At 38.9% G+C, this 8,470-nt stretch overlaps 1 long non-coding RNA gene across 1 annotated transcript; it reads right to left on the bottom strand.

The window, feature by feature from the left end:
• Positions 1 to 1,010: 1,010 nt before the first annotated feature.
• LOC111608466 lies at positions 1,011 to 2,000 on the bottom strand. Its single transcript, XR_002752683.1, has 4 exons — positions 1,884 to 2,000; positions 1,737 to 1,808; positions 1,431 to 1,664; positions 1,011 to 1,116 (listed from the first exon to the last, which is right to left on the bottom strand). It is a non-coding gene; the product is annotated as an uncharacterized LOC111608466 (long non-coding RNA).
• Positions 2,001 to 8,470: the final 6,470 nt, after the last annotated feature.

Raw genomic sequence — 8,470 nt, 5'->3', positions numbered from 1 at the left:
GTTAGGGTTAGGGTTAGTGAACTTTTTGACCTATAAGCAAAAGATTATGCAGAGGAAAACTAACCCTGCACATCGATCTGAACATCTGGGCGACACATGGTGGTGGCAGTATCATGCTGTTTAGAGGCTATTCTTCAACAGGTACAGAGAAGCTGGTGTCTGATGTAGAGGAGGAATTAAGTATTTTCCAGGTACACAGTGCAATTACCAGCCAAAATCACCAATGCCTCTGTAGTTATAAAAATGGTGTTAAGTTAAAAAACTGAAATTAAAAGAAACTAGACTTGAAATCACAGCTGCATGTGATAACTTTGAAGTTGGATTCTATGTATATACCAAGCTGAAAGTCTTTCAGACACACCCCCTTAAGCAAGTCTTTCCAACAACATTTTTCACTTCAGCCTTTATAACTATGTGTCACTGACAGGTAGACTGTGGGATAACTCAGTCTCACCTGTTATTTTCAGATTACTCATTCCTACTAATCTGGAAGACTGTAGTGTTTGTGTTGGCTAATGCAGGTATGTTTTTGAGGAAGTACTGAAATTTTAACATGATGTACAAACTTAAAACCTTAATACACTCGGATTTCCATGCAAAAACAGTACAAACCCATGTAATGTAACAGAATCGTACCGGCATGTCAACAGGAACTTCAGAAGGAAACCTAGCCTCTCTGCCATACATCAGAAAAAATGGCGAGTATTTCGTGGTGGTGTGGGTTTTCGACCTTAAGGAAAACAAAGTGGCCTCAAGGAACATGTCCCAGTCATCTTGCTTGTCGTTGACGAGTTTTCTCAGTGCCCTAGAAGAACAGTTTCATACATGTTCTAAGAACATACTCCAATTTGTAAAAGTTGCTTATGTGTTGCATTTTTTATGGTATGTCATAGCTATAAGAAGCTGTATATTGATACAAGCCTACAGAAAGATGTTGCAATGAAAAGAAACTATTAAAAGATATAAAACAAAACAAAAAAACATGTAAGTTTTCTAATAACTTTCTTACCGCTTAATGTTGTCATTTGTCTTTTCATCCAAGCCGTTGGTTTGAGGATGATAGGCGGCAGTGATGCTTCTTTGAATTGAAAGTAGATCACAGAGTCTACTGTTCATCTAAGGGGTGGGCACTCCTGGTCCTCGAGGGCCGGTGTCCTGCAACTCTTAGATGTCTCCCTGGTCCAACACACCTGAATCCAACAGCTGAATCTCCTCCTAAGTGCAGTCAAGTTCTCCAGAGTCCTGTTAACGACCTCATTATTTGACTCAGGTGTGTTGAAGTAGAGATGCATCTAAAAGTTGCAGGACACCGGCCCTCGAGGACCAGGAGTGCCCACCCCTGATCTAAAACAACAACGAAGCACATTATTATAACCTTTTACATATACTGAGGCTTCACAAAAATATATGTAGTATTAAATGTGGCTTACTGTGTTCACAAATTCTCGCCCTTGGTCAGTGAGAATACGCTGAGGACAGCCGTGCCGGTAAAATATAGAACATAATTTTTGGCAGACTTCCTCAGCGGTCTTAGTCTTGAGAGGGAAAGCCTCCACTCATTTAGAGAAGTAATCTGTAGCTGTCAGGATATACTGATTGCCACAAGATGTCAGGGGCATGGGACCTGTCAGATCAATTCCGATCAGCTCCCACACCCCTGACACCTGTTGGGGATGACAACAATGTTATCAGCAACAATGTCCTAGAGGTGGTAAACTTCATGAATTGATGGTTACCTTTATGCACTGAAGTTCTCTGACAACTTGGAGGGGAGGTCCAACTCTTTGGCACCGGTCACATTGAGACACCTTTACAACATTACAGTTTATAGGTTTTACGACACTTTGGACCATAAAGATTTTGCTAACTATGTTGTTACATACCCATTTCTCAATGTCTGCTGTCATACCAGGCCAATAGAATCGGGAACACATGGCAATGCGTGTTTTGACAATGCCAGTGTGTCCTCCCATGGGGGATGCATGAAACTCCTTGAAGAAGTTCCAGGCCTCTTCTTTGGACCGTATGGCCCTTCTTTTGGGTAAGGCTCCGTAGAATAGGTCACCAGCTGTATTAAAACAATGACCATATTATGTCAATATTGTAGTTAAAGATGTTATGTTTATTTAAGATATAAAAACCTTACCATGGATGGTAAATTTTTTGGCATACTTTCTTAAAGTTTGCCTCTGCCCTCTGTTGAGTGTCAATGGGTAGGAGCCTTCAGAAATAAAACTGAAGACTTCCCCCCCATTTGCACTCCATGTTTGCTATAAATGACACAAGAAAACATGTAAATTGCATCAACAAGCATTTAAACAAGACAATTCATTAGACACTGCAAATTGTTCAAATATATAATAATACCCTGCTGCAGTTGCGTACACAACAAAACACACCTACTCCTGCTACTAAACACGCCAACTGGTGCTGCAATAATATGACATTTCTGTGAAATATCAGCTCTTAGGACAAGAAATACAAAATTAAAATAAATAAAAAAAAGTTTGTAGTGAAAGCTTCTTCATATCCATCCTTTTTTATTCCGATTTAATACAAAAAAACCTTGTAATCAACATATTTATGCATGTGCATCCAACAATGCAATTCTTGAAATACTGCAGAAAACACAACAGCGAGTTTAAATGCAATTGAGAGATCCCAATTTTTTATTGACAACACTGGTGGATGCCATGTCCTTCCTGGCAACGCCTGGTGAACACAGGGACTTCAAGTGACTCAAGAACATCTCCTGTCTTTTATTAATTGAGGTAAAAGTCACACTGACAGTGACTAATACATAACCCAGGTGGCTGTACTCGTGTATGTGATCTGTTAACCTGAAAAGCCTTCATGTTCCAAAAACAACCTCAATTTGCATAAACTAAATATGTGGAAATGTAAAGCACATATAAAAACAAAATTAACATGAACGCTTTTCATATACATTAATGAAGATAAGGATTTGTTTCAAAAGTGAAACACTGGTTTTGCCCCAGTTTCAGTGTGGGTAAAAATTGCGTTTTCATACATCTGATTCATTTAATGTTGGTAACGGTGGATGCCAACATTAAGTTCATCTATGTAGATGTTAAAAAGGTGAGAGGACAGTATACTTCCCTGTCTTACTCCGGAACATGAAGGCTTTTCAGGTTAACATATCACATACACGACATGCTATCCAAGTTAGCAGACATGTTATCCAACCCAAAAATATCAAGGAACCGGGGGACGTGAATTTAAACAGGGCGTGTTTTGTAGTTTACTGCAGCTGCAGCAGCATTAAATTTAATTTATTTACTTACTTTTTATTGTGTCTCTTCTCGCGTATGACAAGCTGACGACTCCTCTCAATATCGCGGACCTCCTGCAGAATGCGCATGCGTGCGCATGGGCCCTTACCATATGTATGCTATTCTGACATGTATGGCTATCTGATAGAACACCGCCACTTTCAGTCCACTAACTAAAACTTGTGCCAGAAATAGGACCGGGCAGGCTGGACTTTCAGCATTAGCTTCGACGGCAATAGAAAAGGACTTCTTCATGGAACTGAAACGCACGGATAATCTGCACAACAGAGTAATTGAAATCTTGAGGAAAGAAAGGAGGATGGATTTTGTGTACAAATAATCAGGATTTTTGGTGAGTAAAATGTTGCTATATTCCTAAATAATATTGCAATTTTATCAGGTTATTTTTGATGCTTTTTTATGTGTCGCAGCTGTAGAAGTTTTATAGCCACAACATAGTTATTGAGGGTTGGATTGATTCAGACGGAGCACTACTGAAGGCCTAGGTGTGAAATGCACGGCCCGCCACTGCTTTTTAGTAATGTCACGGGTTGTTTGGACGCTGCTCAATTTTCATGTCTGATAATATAGCAGCCGTTCAACCGGGCTTTGTAAGGTTGGTGAAGAGCGTATTTATTAAAGTACAACACTGTGGAATTCCCAGTACCAGTGTGGTTGTGAGTTTTTGACCGTCCTGACGAATCTGCCGCCTCCTCTCCTCCCTTAAACACAACCCAAGCGTTACAGCGCCTAACCTTAATTATGTTACACTGATCAGCAACTTCCGGGTCTAGACTGGATGCTGACGCACGTGAAGCGGGAGCGGCTGCGGAAATTGTGCCTGCGCCATGTACCGCATGCAAATAATGACAAATAGAAAATGCAAATAGGCCCGGCCGATGTCCCGCCCCCGAGAGCAATATACTCCACCGTGATTGGTAAGTTCGTTCAGCTCATCACACAACACTGAAAAGTGCCAATTATATCAAACTTGCACTAACATTAAACTTTCATATTAAGGCAGGGGGCCACAAACTATCATCCCGAGGGCCGCAGTTGGCCCGCGGGCCGCGAGTTTGAGACCCCTGCATTAGATGGAACTGCGCTAAAGGGAATGTCAACAAAATAGTCAGATAGGTCAGTCAAACTTTATTAATAGATTACAAACCAGCGTTCTGAAAACTCAGTTCATTCCCAAAATGAATAAACAGCTGTTTTATTATTTTCCCCGAGGTAAAGTCAGTGACGTGGTATTTTCATGACACAGTTTATCTTTTAACAACAGCAAGGTGTAACATATAGTGGAGGGGAACTTTTCCTCGATTCAATAAACACGTAAAAAACAGTCTGATACTGTTAAGGTAAATCAAATGTTAGTGCAATCACAATATATATCCACTTCTGCTATAACCATTGATTCATTCATGTTAAATTCTCTCGCTGCTGCTCTATTCCTGTGTTCTACTGCGTGACTGATCGCCTTGAGCTTTTTTGTAATTTTCAAGTGCTAAAACCGCAGTCCATAGCATATAGGGTTTGAGTTAATTTAAGTAATTGTACGTCATTTTAAACAACAGGTTTTCTCTGGGTGCTCCAGTTTCCCTACAAAAATGGTAGATAGGTACATAGAGTAGATAGATAGATGGGTAGCTAGATATTGTCTGTAATTTTCTTTATTAGTAAAATGACGCAATCCTACTTTAAATATAAGTTTTCTCCGGGTGCTCCGGTTTCTCTAAAAACACAAGTGACAGATAGACAGACACTGTAATATGCTCTCTTAGTAAAATCAACTAATCTTGTTTTAAACTAAAGTTTTCTCTGGGTGCTCTGGTTTCTCTACAAACACAAATGACAGACAGACAGATAGATATTGTCTGTAATTTTGTCTATTAGTTAAATAATTCTACTTTAAACATAAGTTTTCTGTGGGTGCTGCAGTGCCTCTACAAGCAGGATGGATGGATGGATGGATGGATAGATAAATATTTTCTGCAACCTTCTCTATTATTAAAATTAAGTAAACCTTTGTTTTATATAAGTTCTATCCTGGTCTCTACAAACATGATACTACATAGGTTAGCTAGGTATAAATAAATATGTCTATCAATAGGTAAGCAGGTAGATAGATAGAGCTATCAATAACTCTTTAATGGACGGGCTGTGCATAAGACTGATATGACATATCATAAACATGACATAACATCTCATGTCATGAGATGTTATGTTATGATAAGTTATGTGATGTGATGACATAACATCATGAGATGACATCTCATGTTGCATCAAAATGAGATGTTATGTCATCTCGTGATGTTTTGTCATTATGAGATGACATATCATAAGATGACGTAACATGAGATTAATGTCATGACATGACATAATATCTCATGATGTTATGTCATGTGATGACATAACATCATAAGATGACATATCATGAGATGTTATGTCATAGCATGACATAACACCTCATGTTATGTCATGCTATCTCATGTTATATCATGCTATGACATAACATCTCATGATATGTCATCTTATGATGTTATGTCATCTCATTATATAACATAATGAGACGACATAACATGAAATGCCATAAAATGAGATGTTATGTCATCTCATGACACAACAATCTCATGTTGTGTCATGAGACACAACAAAGTCATGTTCTTTATGAACATGCCTCCATGTTCATAAAGAACATGAAGGAGTCTTTATGAATGTTTACAACTGTTGTCATGAAGTGTCATTCAGTAAATAATGACACTTTTAATGCAGCTTTGCATTAAAAGTGCCAACTTTGCATTATTTTGAAAATAATGTCACTTTAATGCAAGGTAGGCACTTTTAATGGACTTTCACTGCAACTTTTAGAGCAACTTTGAATTCAAAGTGTCATTATTATGGAGGCTTTGGACACAAAGGCCTCCATATGTGGGTTGTGCTTTACCGCTGTGCCACTACAATACCCCTCTGTGATTTATCTTTGACTAAAGTTATGTCCTCATATTATGTGAAAACCCCTCAGTTATGTTCTCAAACATACCTTAGAGGCACAAGGTATGTTTCTTTTGTAAATAAGGATGGTTCTAATTTTGATCGATTGAAATTGTGAATTTGTTGTATATAAACACTACGGCATAGTTTTGAATTAGAGTTGATATTTTTAGTGGTGAACATTATTTTCACCACTGGTTGTAAGAGTGTGTTTTTGTAGCTTACACTGTCCTTTTTGTGCGTGTGTTTGTGCATACAGGTATTACGGTGAAACTCAGGGCTTACTTCCAATAAACCTCACTGTTCATCAGTAAAGCCACAATCCTTCATTTGGGGCTGGGGGTGTTATACACTTTTTTATCTTTAATCCTATTAGGCATGTGCTACTGTTCATGCTTGTATATATGTGTGGCCCAGTGTAGACAAATGATCCAAACACATTCAACTGAGAAACATAAGTGTGTTTTATTCCCGACTGTCCTCAGAAGGAACAGTATTAATTTTGGTAAATTCTTGTAGCTTGGCCATAATACTCCCTTAAGCAACACACAGAATAGAATAGAATAGAAGTACTTTATTCATCCCAGCAGGGAAATTACTTCGCAGTTACAGCATAGAGACAAGACACAATAACAACTACCACTGAGTAGTAGTTGTCTATAAATTGTAAAAATATGAAATGCTGTTAATATAAAAAGCAACTTAAGAGCAGTCCTTGCAAAGATTTTTAAAAAAATGCAGATATGTATATGTAAATATATGTACAGCAAGTGTGCCACAGTACAGTTGTGCAAAATCGGACTGATTAGTGCAGAACAGTGATTTAGCTTTTATTGTACAGTGAGATGGCATGTGGCAGGAAGGATTTCCTGTATCTGTCCCTACGAAATAAAGGCATTTTTTGAAAGTGTTTTCTGTCGTTTTAATTATTTTTTAATAAAAATTGAGGATGGGGGAATTGATTAAAATCAAATCTGGTATGAAAGAAAATCTTGTAAGTCATATCATCAGCCTTATTCAGTATATGACTAACTGCATATTACTTTATATTCATATTTCTTTGTCGGTATTACTTGAAAGTGTTGCATTTTAATATCTCACCTGGAAGGCCTGCTCTACATGCCAAAACCTCACATATATATATGCAATATATAATGTAAACACTGAGATGAGAGAAAAAAACAAGGTTTGTGAAATGCAGAGTATTACAGAAGAGACTAAATGTTATTGTAGGTACAAACAGTACAACAAAATGAAAATGAATATACACTATACTTCCCAGCAGTCACTCAGATGTCAGACTTATTTGCCTTTCCTGCTGATGAAAACACGTCACTCTGGAGCAGAGGGGAAGAGCGGCTCAGCTCAGTCCAGGATCACTGCAGTGTGAGAGAAAAGGCTAGCATCGCGAGATCCGTTGTTAATGTTGTTGATGGTTATGGTTCTCACAGCTCACTGCCCGGACATAGCTAAGCGCTGTCTGTGCCAGAGCTAGAGGCCAGAAACCACACAGTTCTTATGTGAGAACAACTTAGTTACTGTTGTAACTCATCTGTGCTGGAAGAAGTAAAGTTCATGCAAGAGACCCCTCTTTCTTGCCGTGTATCTTCACCTACCCACATGCCTCCATCACACCGGAAACCAAAAGCACGACATTACTGATTATTAAGAAGCTCTCATGAACACATCACTGGTTGAAACATTTCGAATCTTAGTGAATATTTTGATAAGCGCCTCAGAAGAGGACGTGCTGGTCTCAGTCACCTGGCGTTCAGTTTGTTGCCTACTGCCGACATCGAATGACAACCTTCCCGCGACCGACCGGCCGATCACCATCGACGTATCGAGAACTGATCCTGATCTAAACTCTGCAGCTCTGGAGTTACTATTCCTGATTTAGTTCCAGAGAACTTTAAACTCCAACAAGCCCAAAGAGCTACACAAAAATGATGAAACAGAAGTCACATAATGCAACAATTAACAAATAATAAAATCCTAATGTGCCAGGAAGGAGGTGGAGGCTGCACCTGCCGGATGGGTAACTGCAGGCGAGTCAAGTAACTTTTAACAACCTGGTGTTGGTAACTTATTTTGATATTAATTGGTTGGAACCAGTGTACAGCAGCATCTTGACAAAAATCATGCAACATACCCAGCCCTACCTCCTTGCCCAGGGATCCATC

This window comes from Xiphophorus maculatus, chromosome 4 (genome assembly GCF_002775205.1).
Source record: "Xiphophorus maculatus strain JP 163 A chromosome 4, X_maculatus-5.0-male, whole genome shotgun sequence".
Classification (NCBI taxonomy): domain Eukaryota; kingdom Metazoa; phylum Chordata; class Actinopteri; order Cyprinodontiformes; family Poeciliidae; genus Xiphophorus; species Xiphophorus maculatus.
The sequence above is the reverse complement of the archived record's forward strand: the minus strand, read 5'-3'. Positions and strand labels throughout refer to the sequence as shown.